The 20,191-nt window shown below is 48.0% G+C and overlaps 1 protein-coding gene across 1 annotated transcript in view; it reads right to left on the reverse strand.

Moving 5' to 3' along the window:
- Window positions 1-20,191, reverse strand: part of B3GAT2 (beta-1,3-glucuronyltransferase 2) — a 702,961-nt gene that overhangs the window by 734 nt on the left and 682,036 nt on the right. The window lies entirely within an intron of this gene.

Consider the following 20,191-nt stretch of genomic DNA (forward strand, 5'->3'; position numbering starts at 1 on the left):
TATTAGATTCTCAATATGAGGTGTACAGTACTGTTTTGCACTCTTATGGTCGAAAGGGGAAGTCCAAAGTAGATGGTATTGCCATATTGTGAATGAAGGCATTGATTACCATGAATTTGTTGAGAGAAGGGAGAGATGATAAAATATTTGCTAAGAACTGTAGATAAAGGAAGCTGGGCTGACAACATGGTTTACTTGATGGGCCACAAACAGTTTTGACTTGGGTGGAAACCAAGATTTTAAATCAGATTCACATTTTGTGAGGTACAATTCCATCAGTATTTGGTGACACTGGAAACTGATTTCATCAGCTCTGGAATCCTTGTTATTGCTGGAAATACAAACGCATGTCTTTGGTTTCCCCTAGTTCTCTTTTTTATACAACCATGTTTGCCCCCTCAGTTTTGCCATGTAGGCCAAGGAACCTGATATTTTACCACAGAAATATGTTCCCATTTCAAATATTGTGTGTACTTGTTCTGAATTGTTCCTTAGCAAAAGTGTTTATTTTCACAGGTCTGTATGGCTTGTTCAGCTCTTCTCAAGGATTGCTTTGTCTGTAAAAGCCAAATCTCTGCTGCACATTGGCGTCCAACTTGTTTTTATCACCTCTGTTCTTTTAGCCCTCCAGTGCTGACACCTATCTTTAAGCATAACTGACACCTACCTTCTGCATTATTAAAAGTGTTTGTTGAAAATGTGCTTTCTGTTTAGTGATACCTAGAAATGTTTGCCGCACAGTTCAACATTCTGGAAAGAAGAGCATGTTCAAAAAGTCAGTTGCATAATTTCCTCAGCGTTCTAGTCCTGTATCCAAAGCTATTTTGCTCTTATGTAATGGTTTTATTATTTTAAATAACTCTCATTGCATTTTAAATGTTTGCTTGTTTGAACGTGTGGTTTCCTATGTGTGAATACAAAGTACATATACCAATACCTAATCCATAACTACACATCCTAATAATGGCATGACAAATTGCATATAACCCCAGATTCCAAGAACACATCAGGAGAGAGGGGACAAGCTTAAGCACATAAAGAGAAACACATGAGGCCAAGGCACAACCCACACAAAACCAATGCCTATGCAACAAATAATTTATGATTAGAGATCCACCTTTACGCAAGGTTGAATTTAAATATTCAAAACCGCTATTACATTCAAGAAACCTTTCCAGATTTTCTTTAAACCAAGTGCTTTGCATCGCAGATAATTAGAGACATGCTCCACAGTGGCTAGATGTGTCACCATTAGTCCATGTTTTGACCGTGAGTTGATTTCTAGAATTTGAAGACCATTCTTTTCACTGCTAATATGCTCAGAATGATCCAGAGCAATTGAGGTTTAGTCTTTGTGACTTTAGATCACTGAAATAACTCATTGGGCTATGAGCTTTAATTCTTACTGAGTTTCTTTTGTAGCCAGCCGAGTCCCTCTTTGCCCAGCATCCCTTCTGCCAGATTTGATACAAGACCAGATTTATAAGGTCTAAAAGGCTATTAGAACATAGTGGTATTAGCAAATCAGGTTTGTAGCTCTGGTGGTCAAGTAAAACATGTTTAAGAATAAGAAAGTAAATTGACAAACTCTGTGATTTAAATGTGTTTATTATTTAAATTACAAGGTTTAACATGAGCATATATTAAGGGTTGTGTAAAAGTAAATGGTCTCTCTATAAGAAAGTGAAATTGTTTCCCATGCTTTAGCTTTCTCTTTGGCATGTTAAATAGGAGGTTGCAGGAAAAAACAGATCCTCCTAGAGAAGAAGTGTGCAGCTGAAGGAAATCTTGCCTGACAATTGCATTATTGTTTCCTTGTGTGCTTTTGAAGTCAGAATGAAGTCAATACTAGTAGTTATCAACTGCACTTAGAACATTCTGATTGGCTGAGAGGAGTTCATTTACAATCTCCATGTGTTCATATTTGTTAAGCCTCATTGTAAACCCCACACAACTAATTAATAATTGCGGCTGGCAGATAAAGAGGTGCAAAACATTGAAAGGATCCCATAGCACAAACAAATGTAAGCCACAACAGCATGGTATAAAGTGGATAAAAGTGAACTTGGGAAAACGAGAGAGAAAATCCGACTGAAAAACCGCCAGAAAGAATAACTGAAAATAAGGGCAAAAAAAAGGTGTTCTGTGAATGTAGGCTACATTACAACGGAACCAACTGATGTGCAGTAAAGCACCTATTCTCAACATTTCCAACAATGTCATGTTTATCCATATCATAGTTCATAAACGTTGTTATACCAAGTACTTTAATGGAATAGGACAAATAAAATAATTCACTTGCTAAACGGATAACACCAGAATAGTGAGGTCTTTTGTGCATAACCACAATGTTGACAGGAAGATTATATCCTCGGGAATAGAAACTGGGAAAGTTACACTATCTAGGAATTTGCCAAAGTAAGATGAGGGTAATAATCAGAGGATGTAGATAAAGCAAAGGTTAAACCTGCAAACCTGTACTGGAAAATTAGTATCTAGACGCAGTTGCAGGGAATGACGTTAGGGCAAAACAGGGAGTGGCATGAGGGAGCTTGGAACCAAGAGGAGCCTTGGCCAGCCTCGAAGAATCATATAAACCAAATGCAGAAGTCTTTTTTTTATGGAACAATAGTTTTTGTTTTAGGGCAGGATCTCAGTCTCTGAAACTGACAAGGGCTTTGTGACCCCAGCAAGAGGCTTAATGTTGTGATATTGGATATTTGACTTCTGTGCAGATTGCCGCTCGGAACAGAAGAGAGTTGGGATCATGATCATCTAATTATGACCCTAAAACAAAAATGTTTTCACTGGTTTTACGATCTTCTTTATTCTATTTTCCTCAGCCAAACGTTCCAAAACACATAAAAAGACCACACTAGGCTATCACTTGCACCCTGTTCCTGTCTGATGTATTGCCTATTCCTTGTACCTTATATAAGGGTGCCTTAGTAAGACTCTGACACGGAGGGGTCATAGTGAATGGCATACACTTTTATTATATTTTGAAAAGAAAAGCCTATCTTATCCTAACTCTAAAATGGGTTTCCCTGCCTCAACCAAAATAACTACTGTCACTGTCAGGATGTCCAAAAGCAGAAAGTTTCAATGTGAAATGTCAGAATCCTACCTCTGTACCTCACACTCCAAGTTAAACTAAATAAAAAAGTTCTTCCTGGCCCAGAGGAATGACTCTCTTCCGCTGGAAAAAAAGACAGTTCTGGGTTTATTAGTTCCTTTAACTGGTGGAGAAATGTCTCCCTTGCCCGGCCTTCTTTAGGCTTCTGATGTAATTATGATACTCCTCCAAGCTGTGGTGGATATATGACCCTGTTTGGCTACCTGGTTTCCTTCTTTCTCAGGTCTTCTAGGTTCTAACACAGACTCGTTTCACCTGCCAAACTCATTGTTCCTTTGTGTTGTTATCACAGTTCTTTTTATGGTCTCTTAATGTCATATACAGACTTGGTTTACTCCCCTGCCAAATACTGCCTTCACATGTGTTGCTCTCACAGTTCTTCTTATGGCTTCTCTTATGTGACAGTCCTGGATTACCTTCCCTCCAAGTACTGCCATGAAAAAGATTATGCTTTCTTATCACTTAATATGTCCTTTTCTCAGAAGGGTCCCAGACCCTGTTTCCCTTGTAACCATATCTTGATTAACTGTCCATTGGGATTGCTAGGGGCTGTCTTCTTTCCCCCACTTTCCATTTATTATGCTTTTCAGTGTTTCCTTCACCCTCTGGGGACCCCCAACCACAGGCTCAGCCACCCAGTTACCTCCAGGGTCTTGGTTGCAGGCCTCTGATTGGTCGCGGGCTTCACTGTGTTCTTTTCTGCTTTGCCGGTACTCTGGCGTTCTTACGGGGGTTGCTGCAGCAGCTTCGTGGCTCCAGACCCACTTTGGCATCTCCCTTTTTGTCCGACCTTGTGTTCCTTCTTGGCTACGCTGCTCCCACTTACCGCAGCCAGCCTCTGTTTGCCTATCGGTTCCGATGGAGACCACCCTTCAGCCTCGCAGTAGCAGCTGGATCTGCTATTGCCGGTCACCTCTGTGAGCCTCGGACCCTCTCACAGTTCCTCTCCAGAACATGTGACAATGAGGTAAATCTGTTGTCAGTCTTTATGCTCCTAACCAATAAGCTTTGTGACCGAAGACTAGACCTTTCAGATAGATTCCTCTGAGTGATCTGTGTGGCTCTGCGCCTCTTCCTCGTCACAGTTTGTTGCTTTAGATCTTCACTGTATTCATCCCTAGGTTTCTCGCCCGAGTCCTTCCTACTTATTGCATTCTACATATGTGAGTAGTATAAGAGGGTAGCGGTGAGGAGTGTGGGGGTGAAGGAGAGGTGGCGGTATAAACTGGATACCTTGTTCTCCCACTATAGCCGTCACTGGTCCCATAGGGGGGTTCTCCTCCCATGAGATTGACCCTCTGAATACCATCCCCAGTGGGACTATCGGGTAAACACCTCACCTCCCTGTCCTCATGGGAAAGGGATCCCCCTAGGCGAGAAGGGATGACATTGGAGGATTCGTCACACTTAGCAGCCATCAATTACAACAGCGGCCTACATTTGTGGCTCTCCAGATGCGTTGGTCTGCAACTTCCATGATTCTCCTCCATTAACTGCACTGGCTAGAGCTCATGGGAGTTGTAGTCCAAACCATCTGGAGAGCCAAAGTTTTCAGATCCCTGTGTTAAAAGAATGGCATCGCTAGTTGAATGTGACAATCGAAAGAGGAGACTTTTTAATTGAAAAGGCTTAGGAACAAAGGTACAGAAGTATTACAACATACAATTAACTATTACTCATACTGCCAGCTCCCTTTATTTTCAAAACATGTACATAATCCAAATCTGGAAACACATAGGAGGATGGGCCACATCGATGGTCAATGTAGATAAAGCAAAACAATCAGGGATACCCATACAAACTAAGTCTGCTTTTTTCAATGGTGCTTGCAGAAAGGATGTGCAGTGGCACATTGAATGGGTATACTCCGTTTCCGTCTCCATTCAAACTGGTTTACCTGGCATGCTTGCCTTTCTTGAAGGACAGTATACAGGCGTAGGGAAAAGGGACGTACACCATTCCGGCAGCCAGGGGAAAGGGCTTCATCTAGCCTTTATAATTCCATCCCATTGTCCCGAACAAAGGGGAGAGCAAAAATCACTGATCTCTTTCCTTATTTGTATTCTGGCCTCCACAAAGGGGGCCTGGAGGAGACTTCCATGAGATGATACACACCTGAAAAGCAAATAATCTCCACCATGCGTTTGTGATTTTTACTTTAAACCTTACAAGATCAAGCTCCCTTAGTGGTTGTACAGGTATACCAATGACACCCTCCCCCAATGTATGGCCAGCCCCAAACTAGAGTCCATGCTGCATATCAATTAATCCTTTGATATCTTTAGGATATACACACTCGCACACCCTATGTTCGTCCCCGTCGTCTAATAATTGTGGATGTCTATCTCAAGGGTGATGGGACAACCTCTCAATTTCAAAAGAGAAGCTTGGGCGCAAGCACAGAGCCATACATACGCATCAACCTCATCGGCCTAGCCGTCACTGCTTTTTACTCCCATCTCCCGAATCCATACTTATGGGTGTCTGTCCTGGGGGGCAGAACAGGAGCTCTTTTTGCATAGCACAAAAAAGATATTTTACCTTTAAAAGAATGTGTGTTGCAAGTTTGGGCGCGGGAACCTGGTTGTGCCTACCTTACTGAGCTTGCCCACTGGCAACACCCATAAGTAATGTGTGCCTCGTCTGCAGTGCTGGAATTTCTGCGCAGTGCGTGGCTCCATTATTGCTGCGCCCTTGAGTGTTTTCCCAAATGTGTACCTGCGCTCGTCTCCCAGAAACATCCGTAGCCCTTTTTATGATAGGTGAAAAGGGTTTTGCAGCGTATGGAGGTCTGGTTGCAGCGTATTCCTCCTGCGGCGGAGACTACACGGTGGCAGACTCCCATCGACTTTATTTAGAGTGCTTAGGGCCCGAACAGAGGGGGGTGGACTGTTCATCATGCAACGCCTTCTCTCCTTGCGCACTTAGTCAAAGATTGGTCCATTGGTGGAAAGTCTTCCATAGGTCACCACAAGAGCACATCACAGAGTTCAAAGAATACAATGACACAGGTATGTCTGGCATCCAGCACAAGCGTGCAGGCCCTAGTCCTTTAGCGGCTAACCTCCGCGACACACTCTGAGGCCTTACAGGCGTTTACCAGTGTACGCACAGAGGACCCTACGGGGTCTAGTACAGAAGAGGTTTCCAGTGCCTCTTAGGCTTATACCGGTGCTCCCACAGAGGATCACTGAATGTCTGGTAACTGCTCTATTAGCTCTGAGTTGGCCCCTCAACATTAGAAGATAACCAGACTCAAGAAGCCTTAGGAACCTGTTGGAATCCTCTCCAGAATTTACTGGGTACACCCTTGTGGCCCAGTCAGGTCAGCTCCACGTTGAGTAAAACTCTTCGCATCTCACACAGAGTACAAGAGTCAGGCCTCAAAACACATAAGGCAAGCGCAGCCACTTCACAAACTTACAGTAACAAACCACTAGGGTGTCGATATCTTGCACAGGAGAGGACATATCAGAGGTATCCTCTCTTGATTCTCTAGATACCTTATGCTCAAGGACATCCCAAATACCTTTTGCTTCCAACAGTTAGCAAGGCTTTTATTCAGAGCTGACTGTTCATCGATGTTGACTTGGTCTGCAACAAATGTGGTAACCGGCTCCAACTTCATCGTGGACCCCGTTGTTCTCTTCCTCACAGACCCTGGTCTCAGCTTCTACCTCTAAGGATAGCTTTTTTGAAACATTTCAAAGAATTCTGCTCTCTGCGCCGAATGTGGGCTATTTACGAAAATATAATTGGAAAGATTATTCCCGAGGTAGCTCCCAATCACGGTATACGGCCAATACAGCCTGGAACTCCCATTCCTTCAACAACAGCACCTATTACGTCTATTCTGCCTGGCAAGCCAACGGAAACACCTCCACTTATATTAGTAGCAGAGCCTATCGCACAATTGCCAACTCCACCGGCTACAACTCCACAAGTACTTATGCTCCCTGGGGGCCATTTCCACGAGATCAGGCAAAGGGCACAGATGAGAGGAAGACAAATCCTCATTTTGTGCAAGGGCCTTCTACAGCCAAATGTGAGGCATTCCGGATTTTCTGGGCCTTCCGGTGCCAGAAGAGACCTCAATGGAGCCATGGGTGCTTATAGGTGTTCTCTCAGGTCTGGCATCCTTTGGCAAAAGGATTTCTTGGCCGAAGGCAAGAGGCTGTTAATGACTCCTCACACCACACTGACAACATGTAAGAAGGTTGGGGCCTGTTACTGGTAACTTATGCCTGAAGCTCCGGTGCTCTCGTCAATCCCGCAACCTCAATCTTCAGCTCCCACACCTGCTCCCTCCTCTTACTTTGGGGCGCAGTTTCCACTTTCTAAAGAGGGTAAACTGCAAGATTCATATGGGGAAAAGGGTGTAACCATGCATTGCTTCATCTGTGCCACGTCAACGCTGATGCCCTCTTAAGCAGCTGCAAATCAGTGGCTATCATTAGAAATGTCTGATTTTCAGCATCACCTTCCACCAGAAAGAATGGTGGCATTCAAGTCAAGCTTATCCCAGGCTAAATCCTTAGCTCTCGCTCTTGGTGAATCCTCAATGCAACACATGGACACTGTATCCAGGGCCTTCTAGCTTGGCCATACAGCTTGGTCTAGTGTGACTCACTTTAATAAGGATGTCAAAGGTAAGATTTTGAATCTCTTCCATTCATCTACAGACAACAAATTGAATAAGAAAAAGACATCCTTTTTGACATCCAGGTCTTTCACAGTCCACTCAACAGGGCTGCAGAAGCCCTTTTGTTCTTCAAGACCAGCTCGATTGAACTTTGAAACCAAAAGTTTCAGGAGTTTTAGAGGCAACCTTGACTGAAAGAACCGAGGGCCCAACAGGTCCCATAGTGCTCAAAGAAGGAAGCAGCAAAGACCCCCCTAACAGAGGATTGTTCTCATATTCCTCCTCTGCCGAGCCCAAATAATGAGTTGTACGTCCAGATCCAACTCATTTGAGGGCTGAATGGCTGAGTAACATTAGGCCTGGCGTACCATTTCAAGGTGTTATTGGACCCTTTCTGTGGTGAACAGAGGGTATTGTTTGTCCATTCATCCAACCCCCCACCCTACTTCAGGGCCGTCTCTGCCACTTTTCAAGAAATTCTCAATATTCTGCAGATCAAAATGAGGAGGCAAGATTTTACTACGTCTATTTACTGTCCTTAAAAAGAACCAGAGGGGCCTGTGGACAGTTTAAACCTTTCATTTCTGAATCTTGCACTACCGTAGAAACATTCAAGATGGTCATGCCAGCTCAAATCCTGAATGTCCTCAACCAGGGAGATTTGTTGTGAGCTGTGGATCTGAAAGATGCTTTTATACATGTTCCCATTCTTGCTGTGCACAAGAACTTCCTCACAGGGGTAAGGGTGTTGTCCTTTTCAGTTCCAGTCTTTCCCTTCGGCCTGAATGCCGCTTTCAGATTTGTATGACATTGATGAGTCCAGTGGCTGCTCATCCAAGATCTTAAGGAGTGCATATTTATCCATGTCCGGGTTGCTGGCTCGTCGAAGCAGAGACATATCAACAGGCAAGGACATCATTCAGTTTATTGCTAGACCTTTTATTCTACCTTGGTCTATTGGTCAATCAGAAAAAAATCTTGCCTGTTCCCAAATAAGGACATAAAGTCTTTTGGTTAGAGATGGAACTTGAGCATGGGGAGAGTGTTACCCACAAAGGAGAGGATTTAAGACATCAAGCTAGCAATCTCACCTTGATTGAGTCTCCAAGATACCTTGAGAGTTGCGCAGAGTTAACTGGCGGTGTTGGCAGGCCAGACTCTGCAGTAACTTGTGGATTGTGAATTTGATGGCAGTGTATCCAGTGCTCCTGAGTAGCTGCTGAAGGCTGGTGAAGGCCAAGGTCCCTTTAACCTCTCCCCGCCCCCTCCATCTACATAAGCACATCCTTAGCGCAAAGTGCTGCGCAAGAGTTGCACAGAGCTAACTGGAGTTAATTCGGAGGGGGGAGGAGGGCGAGAGGATGCTGGCTGCTGCAGGCCCGAGAACGCGGAACTAGAGAAATCAGCTGAAGAAGGGTTTGTTTCCAATCAGAGTCACGCTGGAAATAACCCAGCAACAGCGTTTGACACGTTGGACAGTGTGGGCGGCGAGAATTAAAGCGATCAGATACCCAAAGCACAATTGGAGGTGTGTTCGATGATATTTGAGGTGCCTGTTTCAGGTGGTGTGCTTGAATTAGACTGCATTGCTGTAGGAACGGTGATCAATCAATAATAGATTGGGACTCGTGGGGATCCAGTCTAGATGTACCAGAGGTGCTGGAGTCCCTTCACAACAACTGCCGTGATGGAAACATTGAATCAGAGCTGCCTCAAGGTCTGACAAACGCCAACGCGGCAGACCCCTCTTCTCTGATGACACGCCCAGCTACAGACCCTCGATTAGGGATGCTGGACTCTGTAGACACAGCAACTTATTTTCAGGCGCTGCAAAGTAGGAAGACGCAACATTAGATGCAGCACTAGATAGCATTGCAGATGAAAACAGGAAAATAAATGGAGGTGCAGGTAAGCTGCTAATGGTATGTGTAAAATAGTGGACTGTAGTCTGATGCAGGGTTAACAATTCAAGTTTTATTGCAGTGATAAACTTTCCAACAGCCCCTCAATTTAAACAGCAGCACTTGCTTTGTTTTACTTTGCTCGGGTTTCCGTGAAAGGGTTAAGCAAATTCAGAGTTCCAAAAGAAGTCTCCTCTCAGCTTCTCGCCTTGTTTAAATGAGTAAATAATAATGTCCACTTTATTCTTTTCAAGGACTCTTAGCTTTCAGTCCGTCTTTCAACTGGGTTGCAAATAAACCAAAAAGAAATGAAAAGACACGGAATGCCCTGTCCTCTGTTATCGGCTTACGGCCAGCATTGTTCCTCAGTGAATCCGCCTCTGATAAGGATCTTTGCTGTGCCTCTCCGTGAGACCTTTAATACACCCAGTGTAAATCACTTGTGGATTCTTCCCTGTCCGCTCTGGTCTCCGTCTCGGCACCAGGCTGTAATCAAAAACACCTGGTGAGACCTCGGTTGCCGCCTTTAACCCATACCCTGCTCCTCCCTTCCATTCAGCTTCCACACATCTTCCCGCCCACTTCCCACACCTGCAGTGTGTTTTGTTTCCCCATGCCACCTAGTTTCATGCACTGTTTGACCTTCCCACCCTGTACGTTTCTGTGTGTACCTATCTTTGTATGGCACGACTTGACTGTACCTATACCATTTTCCCTTGTTATTCCTGTCCCTGCCCCCTCCTGGGTTCCGTTTCTCATGGTGGTTTATGGGACATGTAGTTTTACTTATAACTGCTGTTTTAACATTTTGTTGGCTGGGTCTACATATTAACATAGGGTTCTCCTTTGGCTCTGCTGCCTCTTTCACCACCTCACAGTATGCAACAGACTGAACCATGCTTTCATATCTGCTGTTCCTGCTCAGTTAGATGCTCTGGCCATCAGGCCAGCTCAGTTTATTTCTGATACAGCCTTGCCTGTACGCCGCCTGGCCGTGCGGCGAGACTGTCGCTTGAGATCACAGAAATAGAATCTTTAATGCATAGCCATGAAAAACGTAAAGCAGTATTTGGAACTACGCTGCCTTCTTACTATATGGATAAGATTAAAGCCGATTTGACACCAACACCCCAATCTGCTAACCTGAACGATCCGTTGAATAAAAAAAAATGAAGAACCCACTCGCCAACCTTATCCAATATAGACGATTGCGTTAACCCCCACAAGAAAATGGGAAAGTACTCAGCAGACGCCATTATATCTATTGGTACGAGGCTTAGGCACAGTCCATATTAAAGAGTGCCTGCCAGATATGGATGTTAGATTAGCACCAACCATGAGATCGATGAGCACCCAAATAGTCTGGTGGAAAATAGAAATAAGCCACCAGCATCTACCTGACAATGCTCTTCAAATAGTCAGGATGGGATGCCCATTATACAGACTACAATGAAGGATCTGCAAAATATTTTAATGGCAGCAACAACGATCGCCCTAACACCATTTCTCAAACTATATGAATCATAGCAATGCGATGAAGGATCAGGCCACGCTTTTGGCCATGATCCATACTAAACAGATTCACTTGGAAGCCTTTGTAAACAAAATATAAGGGTGCTTAGATATATAAGTGGAGCATTCTGCAGTGGCAGGCATGGTTTTGGCCAAAATTCTTCGACTAGAAAGAAACGTGCTCCCCAATTCTGATGCCTCCGAAAGCAATTGCATCCATGTGGGAGACAATCGACGAATAAACAAAAATACCAGCAATACAAAGGCAGCTAGAGAAACCACTCAAAAAATGAAACAAGCAGAACCAGCTAATGGAGAGCACCAGAGCGAAATGTGAAAAATGGATTTACTACTCATACAAACGGCGAAGGAGAATGAAGCAAACATGCCTTTTTTGAATGATGGCCCACATTTGACTGTAAACCAACAGGATGCGGTCACAACAGGTCAGATCTTAGCTCTCCAACAGCCCGACACTGTTGAACAACACAGTTTAGGTAATGCAGAGAGGATAGAGCTGCAAGTGATAAAAAAGAGGCAGCTCTTATTAACGGAAGAAAACACTGGCAAAACAATCATTCGCAATCTTCCAAAAACAACCAGCTCTGACGATTGCAGAAGATGTAGCAATAACGAAACTGCCTCAGAAATAAAAAAGAATCAACCAAGAAGCGCCAAACTTAGATCTAATGGCTCATGAGCATTGCTTAGAAATATTAGATTACCAGCATCGAGTATTAAGTCTCCACTAAAGAAGAATGAAAGATCTACAAATACAATGAATGTGGAAGAGTCTTCAGAAAATATTGAATGTGATAACCCCAAGTTGACCAGCGAGGAAATCGAACCAAGGGACATTCTATTAAATCTATCAGTATACATGACTGATGATGCTGACGAAGAAGAGATGGTGTCTGTTAAAAAAACTAGAGATTTCTTGCGAAGAAATCTCAGAGAATGAGCTGGAACTATCATCAAATGGGGAGTATGCATTTAACCACAACCAACAATCACATGTTTTAGCAGGCTCTCGAGAGAATACTTTTCAGACACTAGAGGAGAAAAGACATGAAATATAGATAACTAAAGATAAAGACACATTGAACATCAGAAGACATTTCTCATCTATTAAAGAGAGCAGACAATTACCTAAATGTGAAGACCCTCGATACAAGGCCTCAACCTATACCATGGCCATAGAGAGAATGGTAAAATCATCCAATGAGCTGATTATAAACCAGACCAACATGCTGAAACTGCTGCATGTGCTGCCAAAGTTGCGAAGAATAGATACATAAGACATCAAAATTGTACAATTTGTGGAGGGAGATGGAACCGACTGGATGATACTATATCTTTTTTCCAGGAAAATACATACGACTATATTGGATCAAAAAGACTCCTTCCTGCCCTTCGGATTTGATATTGCCTATTCCCCGTTTCGAGACAGTGCACATCAAGCGGAAGGGAAAAAAGAAGGGAACAAGAGAGTGGACAACCTACCTTCATATAAACAAGCAGATTGGAGTTTGTGTTCCCTAGTGGGGCAAATGAATGAAACTGTGCTTAAAGAAAAGGGCATCCAACAGCTGACAATTACATTTGCCGCTAACAATTCATCAGTCTCCAGAGATATATCAAAGTCTGAGAAACGTATGATGCCCATGCAAAGTTCAGAGATAAACATCTACAAACAAACCACCTCACGCCCTATTCAGAACTATTAACAATCACGAGTCACAGAAACTAAGCCTTGGAAGCTGTGCTCGTGGAATACACGTGGCTTTGCCCACCTTTTTAGGGTGGGTAATTAGGAGCCACAAGCTTTTGATATCATCTTCTTACAAAAAACCTGGTTACACTATCAACCAATCTGTTATGGATATACAACATATTTGAACCCTGCTATTATGAGAGCAGTTGGCCGTCCTGTTCTGGCCTTCTGACTCTGGTGAAATTAGTAGCCAACTTGGAAGTTTGAGGCATTAAGATCTAAAACCAAAGTCTATGGCCCTTTTTGTCGACTTAAAACAGACTTTTGACAGTGTAAAACGCTGAAAGCTTTGGAGGAAACTACAAGCTTGGAATTGCCCCCCGGATCTGCTCACTGCATTTCAGGCCCTATTTTCCAGTAGTGATATACAAGTAAGATCATCGGCTCAGGGAGCTACCACAAAAGAAATAGCTACTTGGAATATCGGATATAGCGGACAATCGAGAAGAATTAAGAGCAAATCCTCCAATTCTGAATGGGACGGTGGTACCATGGATGACCTATGCAGGTGGCCTGGTTTTTCTTGATAAAACCCACATAGGCCTCCAAATAAGACTGAATGCACTGGTCAAATATGTTGACGAAAATGACTTGATAATAAATACAGCAAAGACACAAGCTATGGTTTTTGCCAACCATAAAAGGAAATAGAAAGAGAGACCGCCCCCACTCTAACAAACTAGTTTAAGTGAAAACAATCAAATGCCTGGGAGTATTGCTCAACTCAAGTATAAATGAGCATGAGTGGGAAGTTATCCTTGGAGCAAAAGTAAAATCCCTAGCACGTCCTGGGTTATTTTTGCACAGAAAATATGGAAAATTCTCACTGCGCCCGATTATTGCTATCTACCGCCAAAAAAGTAGTAACACATAGTTCCAATCTTGACTTATGGAGGCAAAGCAACATTGAACTTGAACTGGCAAATTTGGGATGTATTGGGGGGGTTTTCTGGAGGAAAGTACTCTCACTCCCACAATCATATCCAGTCGTACGGATAAGGAACAAGTTACTTACCTGTAACTGTTGTTCTCCAGCATGGGTCTGGCATGGATTCACATGCTCATGAATATTCCCTGTCGTCAGGCTGGGAATCCTTGGTAAAGAAAAAATCAGTATCAGTTTTGTTTCTGATCTGTCTTTCCTAGTAGTAACCAATCACTGATCTCTGCGTCATACTGACCACAGCCAATGACTGCCCTCTACCTAAGCCCCGCCTCTGGCAGCCATCTTCAGATTTGGTAGCACGTGAAGTGGCAGTATGACCAAGTGAAGAGCCGCAGAGGGGTAGGCGGGAGGGTTCGCATGTGAATCCATGCCAGACCCATGCTGGAGAACAACAGTTACAGGTAAGTAACTTGTTCCTTCTCCAGCATGGGTTCTGGCATGGATTCACATGCTCATGAATATAAGATTAAATAGCAGTACACACATGCACAACCACGGGGGGTGGTAAAAGGCTCAACATTAAGCAATACAAAAAACTCAACATTAAGCATCTCTTACCTCCTCACCAGGCTCACCTTATGCGAACAGGTTGCGCAGCACTGCTTGGCCGACCCTGGACTCCTCCCTGGAATCCCGATCGACGCAGTAGAATCTCGTGAAGGTGTGCGTCGACCTCCACGTAGCAGCCCTTCAGATGTCCAGCAGGGGCACACCAGATAAGAACGCCATAGTAGCAGCGATCACTCTGGTCGAATGGGCTCTCGGACGGCCTGGCAGCGGTCGGTTAGCCAACCGGTGACAGTGCATGATGCAGCCGGAGAGCCATCTGGAAATAGAAGACTTCGAGAGAGCCTTCCCTTGATTCACAGGTCCAAAGTTCACGAACAGCTGTGATGTCCTCCGGAAACTCTTCGTGCGGTCCACGTAGAACTTCAGCGCTCTAGCCACATCCAGCGACTGCAAAGTCCTCTCGGCCGGCGACGAAGGAGACGGGAAGAAAACAGGTAACACCAAGGGCTCGTTAAGATGGAAGTCCGACGGCACCTTGGGCATAAAGGAGGGGTGCGTCCTAAGCACCACCCTCGAGGCATGGAAGGTCAAGTACGGTGCTTTGCAGGATAGGGCCTGGATCTCTCCCACTCGTCGTGCGTAGGTAATGGCCACCAGGAACGCAGTCTTCCACGACACAAACTTCATAGGTGCGGAGTGCATCGGCTCGAATGGGGGCCCCATGAGCCTGGTCAGCACCACGTTAAGTTCCGGGGCCGGGGCCTTCACCGGCGGGAACGACCGGAACAGTCCTTTCATAAACTCTTTCACCAATCGATGGGACCACAGGGAAGTCCGTCCTGTGGTTCTGGTATATCTGGAGATCGCCGCCAGATGAATCTTAATGGAGGCATGGGCTAGCCCAGCCTTTGCCAGCGATAGCAGGTACAGCAGCACTTGAGGGGCCGTAATCCGTAGGGGGTTGATCTTCTGTGCTCGGCACCAGACAGAGAACCTCTTCCACTTATGACCGTAGCATTTGAGAGTCGAGGACGCCCTGGCCTTTGCAAGAACCTCTCTGCAATCGACCGGTATATCGTAGCCTCCAAACTCTAGCGCTGCGGGAGCCAAGCCTGCAGGTTCAGCGACGCCGGGTCGTGGTGGAAGATGGCGCCTCCTTCTCTGGAGAGAAGGTCCACGTCCGCCGACAGCTTGATGGGAGGGGACGTTGACAAGTCCAGAAGGTCCGGGAACCAGATCTGCCTCGGCCACGCCGGTGCGATGAGGATCATCCTGCACCGGGACCTCTTGAGCTGGCTGATGAGTCGAAGCAGCAACGACAACGGAGGGAACGCATACAGGTATAGGCCGTCCCAGGGGAACGAGAATGCATCGCCCATGCTTCTCGGCTGGGGAAACCTGTTGGCGAACCTCTTGCACTTCGAGTTCGTCGCTGTTGCGAACAGGTCGATTTGGGGTTTGCCCCATCGTCGGAAGAGTTGATCCACCTGATCCTGGCACAGTTCCCACTCGTGACACGTGCGCAGTTCCCTGCTGAGCGAGTCGGCGATGGTGTTGCTTTCTCCTGCCAGGTGGAAGGGAACCAGGAACATCCCCTGGCCGACCGCCCAGTGCCACAGATCCTGTGCCTCCTTGGATAGGGCTGGGGATCTGGTGCCTCCCTGCTTCCGTATGTAAAACATTGTTGTGGTGTTGTCTGTGAAGATCCGCACCACCTTGCCCTTGAGCGACGGGAGGAACGATTTGAGAGCCCAGAACACGGCTCGGAGTTCCAGGGCTTTGATGTGCAGGAGCCTCTCCTCTGGGAGCCAGAGGCCTCTTGCGTGGAGATCTCCGGTGTGGGCGCCCCAACCTTCCAGGGAGGCGTCCGTCGTCACCGTCTCCTGGTACGCCGGCGTCTGAAAGTCCTTGCCCGCCGTAAGGTGCGCTCGAACGCCCCACCACTGAATCGCCCGCCGGAACACCTCGTTGAGAGGAACCCTGTCTTCGAAGGTGCCCGTCGCCTGTATCCAACGGGCGTCGAGAAATTCTTGAAGAGGGTGCATCCGTAGTCTGCAGAGGCGCACCAGGTAGATGCAAGAGGACATCATCCCCAGGAGGGACTTGATGGACCTCACCCTGGCCACGTCCGTGGCTAGCAGGCGCTGCACTTTGCCTAGAATGGTCTTCGTCCGTTCTTCCGACGGGGCAGCCAGGCGCCTCACTGTATCGAGCTTCGCTCCCAGAAACAGGGCCACCTGCGACGGCACCAGGTGGGACTTCGGGTAGTTTATGGCGAATCCCAGGTTTGTGAGTAGCTGGACGGTCCTTGCAGTGTGTTCGACGGCGAGTTCCCTCGTCCTTGAGCGGATGAGCCAGTCGTCCAGGTAGGGGTAGACGTGAATCCCCTGTAGGCGCAGCCACGCTGCCACTGGTGCTAGCACTTGGTAAAGACCCTGGGGGCCGACTTCAATCCGAACGGCAGTGCTGTGAATTGGTAGTGGCGTCCCTGGACGACGAACCCGAGGAACTTTCGGTGACTTTTGAGGATGGGAACGTGGAAGTATGCATCCTCCAGGTCCAACAACGATAGAAAGTCGCCTTCCTCCAGCTGTCCCAGTACGTGCTGGAGGGTGACCATCCTGAACTTTTGTGATCTGATGTATTTGTTCAAACGACGAAGGTCCAGGATGGGGCGCCAGCCGCCCGTCTTCTTCCTGACGAGGAAGTACCTTGAGTACACCCCGGAGCCCCGGAGCCTCTTTGGGACAAGCTCTATGGCGCCTTTCTTGAGCATCGCCCGTACTTCCAACAGCAGTTGCGGGACGTGATTTTGCTTCCTGGCCACAGGTGGAACGTGAGGGCACTTCTTCAGGAATTCGATAGAGTGTCCTCTTGCCAGGGTATCCAGCACCCAACGGTCGGTGGAGATGGACTTCCACACGCCGATGAAATTCGTCAGCCGGCCTCCCACCGGGGTGCTTCGGTGGGGGCCCGAGACCACGGCCGGTTCAGTCCTGCTTGGAGGTGGTGGCCTTGCCGCCCTGGCCACCTTGCTGACGGCGGCGAGGCGCTCCCTGCTTGCCGCGACCCCTGTAGGCCTCCTGAGACGAGGAGCATGCCGCCTGGCGGTAGGACGACGAGCCACCGCTGGATCCCTTGGAGGCACCCTGTCTGCCTCCGGAGCTCTGAAAGTGCCGTCGTTGCTGAAGGGCTCCTAGGGCGCGGGCCGTCTCCGTGTCCGTTTTTATGGCTTGGAGGGACTCGTCCACCGCCTTCGCGAACAAGTTGCTGCCGTCGAACGGCATGTCCAACACCCTGGTCTGGACGTCCTGACGGAAGTCGGTCGCCCGGAGCCAACCCCGTCGTCGTAGGCAAACACCGTTGCCCAGCTGGCGGAACCCGGTATCGGCAATATCGGTTGCCACTGTTATGGCGTGGTCCGAGGCCACCTCGCCCTCTTGCAGTATTTCCAGGGCCTCGGACCTCTTGTCCGGCAGGATGTCCAATATGGGGGCCAGCTTAAACCAGAGCTCCCTGTCGTAACGGGCCACGATCGCCAGGGCGTTGGCCGCTTTCATCGTCGTCGCCGCCGACGAAATGACCCGCCGCCCCATGGCGTCCAACTTCTTTCCCTCGCCGTCCGGCGGGGAATTCGACGTCGAGGCTCCTGACCCCGCCGCTTTCTTCTTCGCCGCCGCCGAGATGACCGAGTCTGGCGTTGGCTGGGCCCTGAGGCATAGGGGAGCGGTTTCGGGGACCCGGTACTTCTTCTCGTACCGGTCCCGTTTGGCTGGTGCCTTGGAGGGGTTTTTGAGAACCGACAGGCCCTCCTCCCAGATGTCATCGATTAGGGGCACCGCAATGACTGTCTTCCTTTTGGCCTCCCGGTGCTGATAGAGGAAACCTTCCTTTTTCTGCTCCTCCGGGCAGAGCTGGAACAATTCGGACGCCCTGGCGATCATGGCGTGGAATGAGCCGATCTCGTCGGGCGGCGAGGCCCGTGCGACGGGAGACGGGAGACCCGTTCCGTTGTCGTCGCCCTCAGAACCCGTCGTCGAGCCCAACGCACCGTCATCTCCTGACTCGTGGGAGGATGAGGAGGGAACTGTAGGCCTTACGGGGGCGAGCGGAGGAGAGGGTTGGGTCCTCCGTTGTTTGTTCTGAGGACTTCCCGACGGGCCAGGTTGCGGGTCCTCCGGCCTGGGCCGTGGGAATCTCGTCCTTATCTCAGAGCATAAGGACTGGATGGCAGACAAAATGGCCGCCGAGCCATCCTGAGGCCTAGGATCCGGCTGCGCCAGAAGGGAAGGCCGCTCTTCCTCACCATCGTCGTCTTCCTCGGTTATCTCCCGAGGATCTTCCTGACGGGATCGAACCTTCTCGAATTGGACTTCGAGGTTCCTCACGGCCTCGGTCAGTTCCTCCTCCGAGGCTGACTCCAAGCTCGAGGAGGGCACCGTGCCCCCCCTCGCTTCTTCCATCATGGCGGCCACGACGATGGGCTGAAAAGAGGATTCCCTCCTTGGCGGCAGGGAAACTCTAGTCCCGGAGGCAGTCTCCGCTGGCGGTGTCTCTGCTGGCTTGGCAAGAGTTGCCGCGATAGCCTCGATAGAGGCCTTCGTCTGCTGGGTAGGGGCCTTCACCACCTTAGGTGCGTCCCGGGCCTTCTCCTTCGGGGGAGGGGCGACGCCTCGCTCCCCCTCTTCCGAGATCGGACGGGGCTTCTCCCAAAGCTTACCCGGGGTCTCAGACTTTCTCTTCCCCGAACCGGAGCGTTGGCTCGTGGTTGACGGTGCCGGGAAAGGTGCGCCCTGCCTGGCGACCAAAGTGCCCGACCTTTCGGTGCTCCCGGAGCCAGCGGACTCGCGGCGCTTGGCCTGGTGTTGGGCCCCCGTCACCAGGGTGCCCGCACAGGACTTAGAAGCCCGCTCGGACCCTTTCTTCTTCTTCTCACCCGTCGAGCCCTTCTCCAACCAGCTTGCGAGACGGGATCGACGGTCCCTCATGGTCCGCTCCGACAAGATCTTGCAGAACTGGCAGTCCTTCTCTACATGAGTCTTGTCCCCATGAAGACAGTAGAGGCATCGCGAATGTTCGTCTTCCTTAAACACATTCTGCAGCCCGCATCCAGGGCAGCTGCGAAACAGCTTGGGTCCGGGCGACGAACTCGCATCCTGGGCCATCTCGAAGTAGGCCGCGAATCTTCTGGAATCCTCCAAGAAGTTGATTCGACGAAATCTTCACCCTTGAGGGGCGTAGGAAAATCCCGCAACGGGTAGCCGTTAACGGGAGTAGAAACGGTGGAGCTTGAGGCTCGATTAACCGAAAAAATGTGAAAATTCACCTGAAAAAGCGCGAAACACGCAGTAAAAGCTCGAGAGCTAAGCACGAGGACTCGCAACACTTGAACGTGCGGTAAAAATCTGAAGATGGCTGCCAGAGGCGGGGGTTAGGTAGAGGGCAGTCATTGGCTGTGGTCAGTATGACGCAGAGATCAGTGATTGGTTACTACTAGGAAAGACAGATCAGAAACAAAACTGATACTGATTTTTTTCTTTACCGAGGATTCCCAGCCTGATGACGGGGAATATTCATGAGCATGTGAATCCATGCCAGACCCCATGCTGGAGAAGATTCGAGTTAGTTCTTCAATCAATCCATTCTCTAATACTATGGAAGTCTTTGGATTTTTTTTTCAGAAAATGGTAGTATGTGACAAGCTACCACCAATGGACATCCTGAGAACCAGATAGATAGCTAACCAGAATGCGATACTAAATAATTGGAA

Source organism: Ambystoma mexicanum, chromosome 4p (genome assembly GCF_040938575.1).
Source record: "Ambystoma mexicanum isolate Mex_15411 chromosome 4p, UKY_AmexF1_1, whole genome shotgun sequence".
Classification (NCBI taxonomy): Eukaryota; Metazoa; Chordata; class Amphibia; order Caudata; family Ambystomatidae; genus Ambystoma; species Ambystoma mexicanum.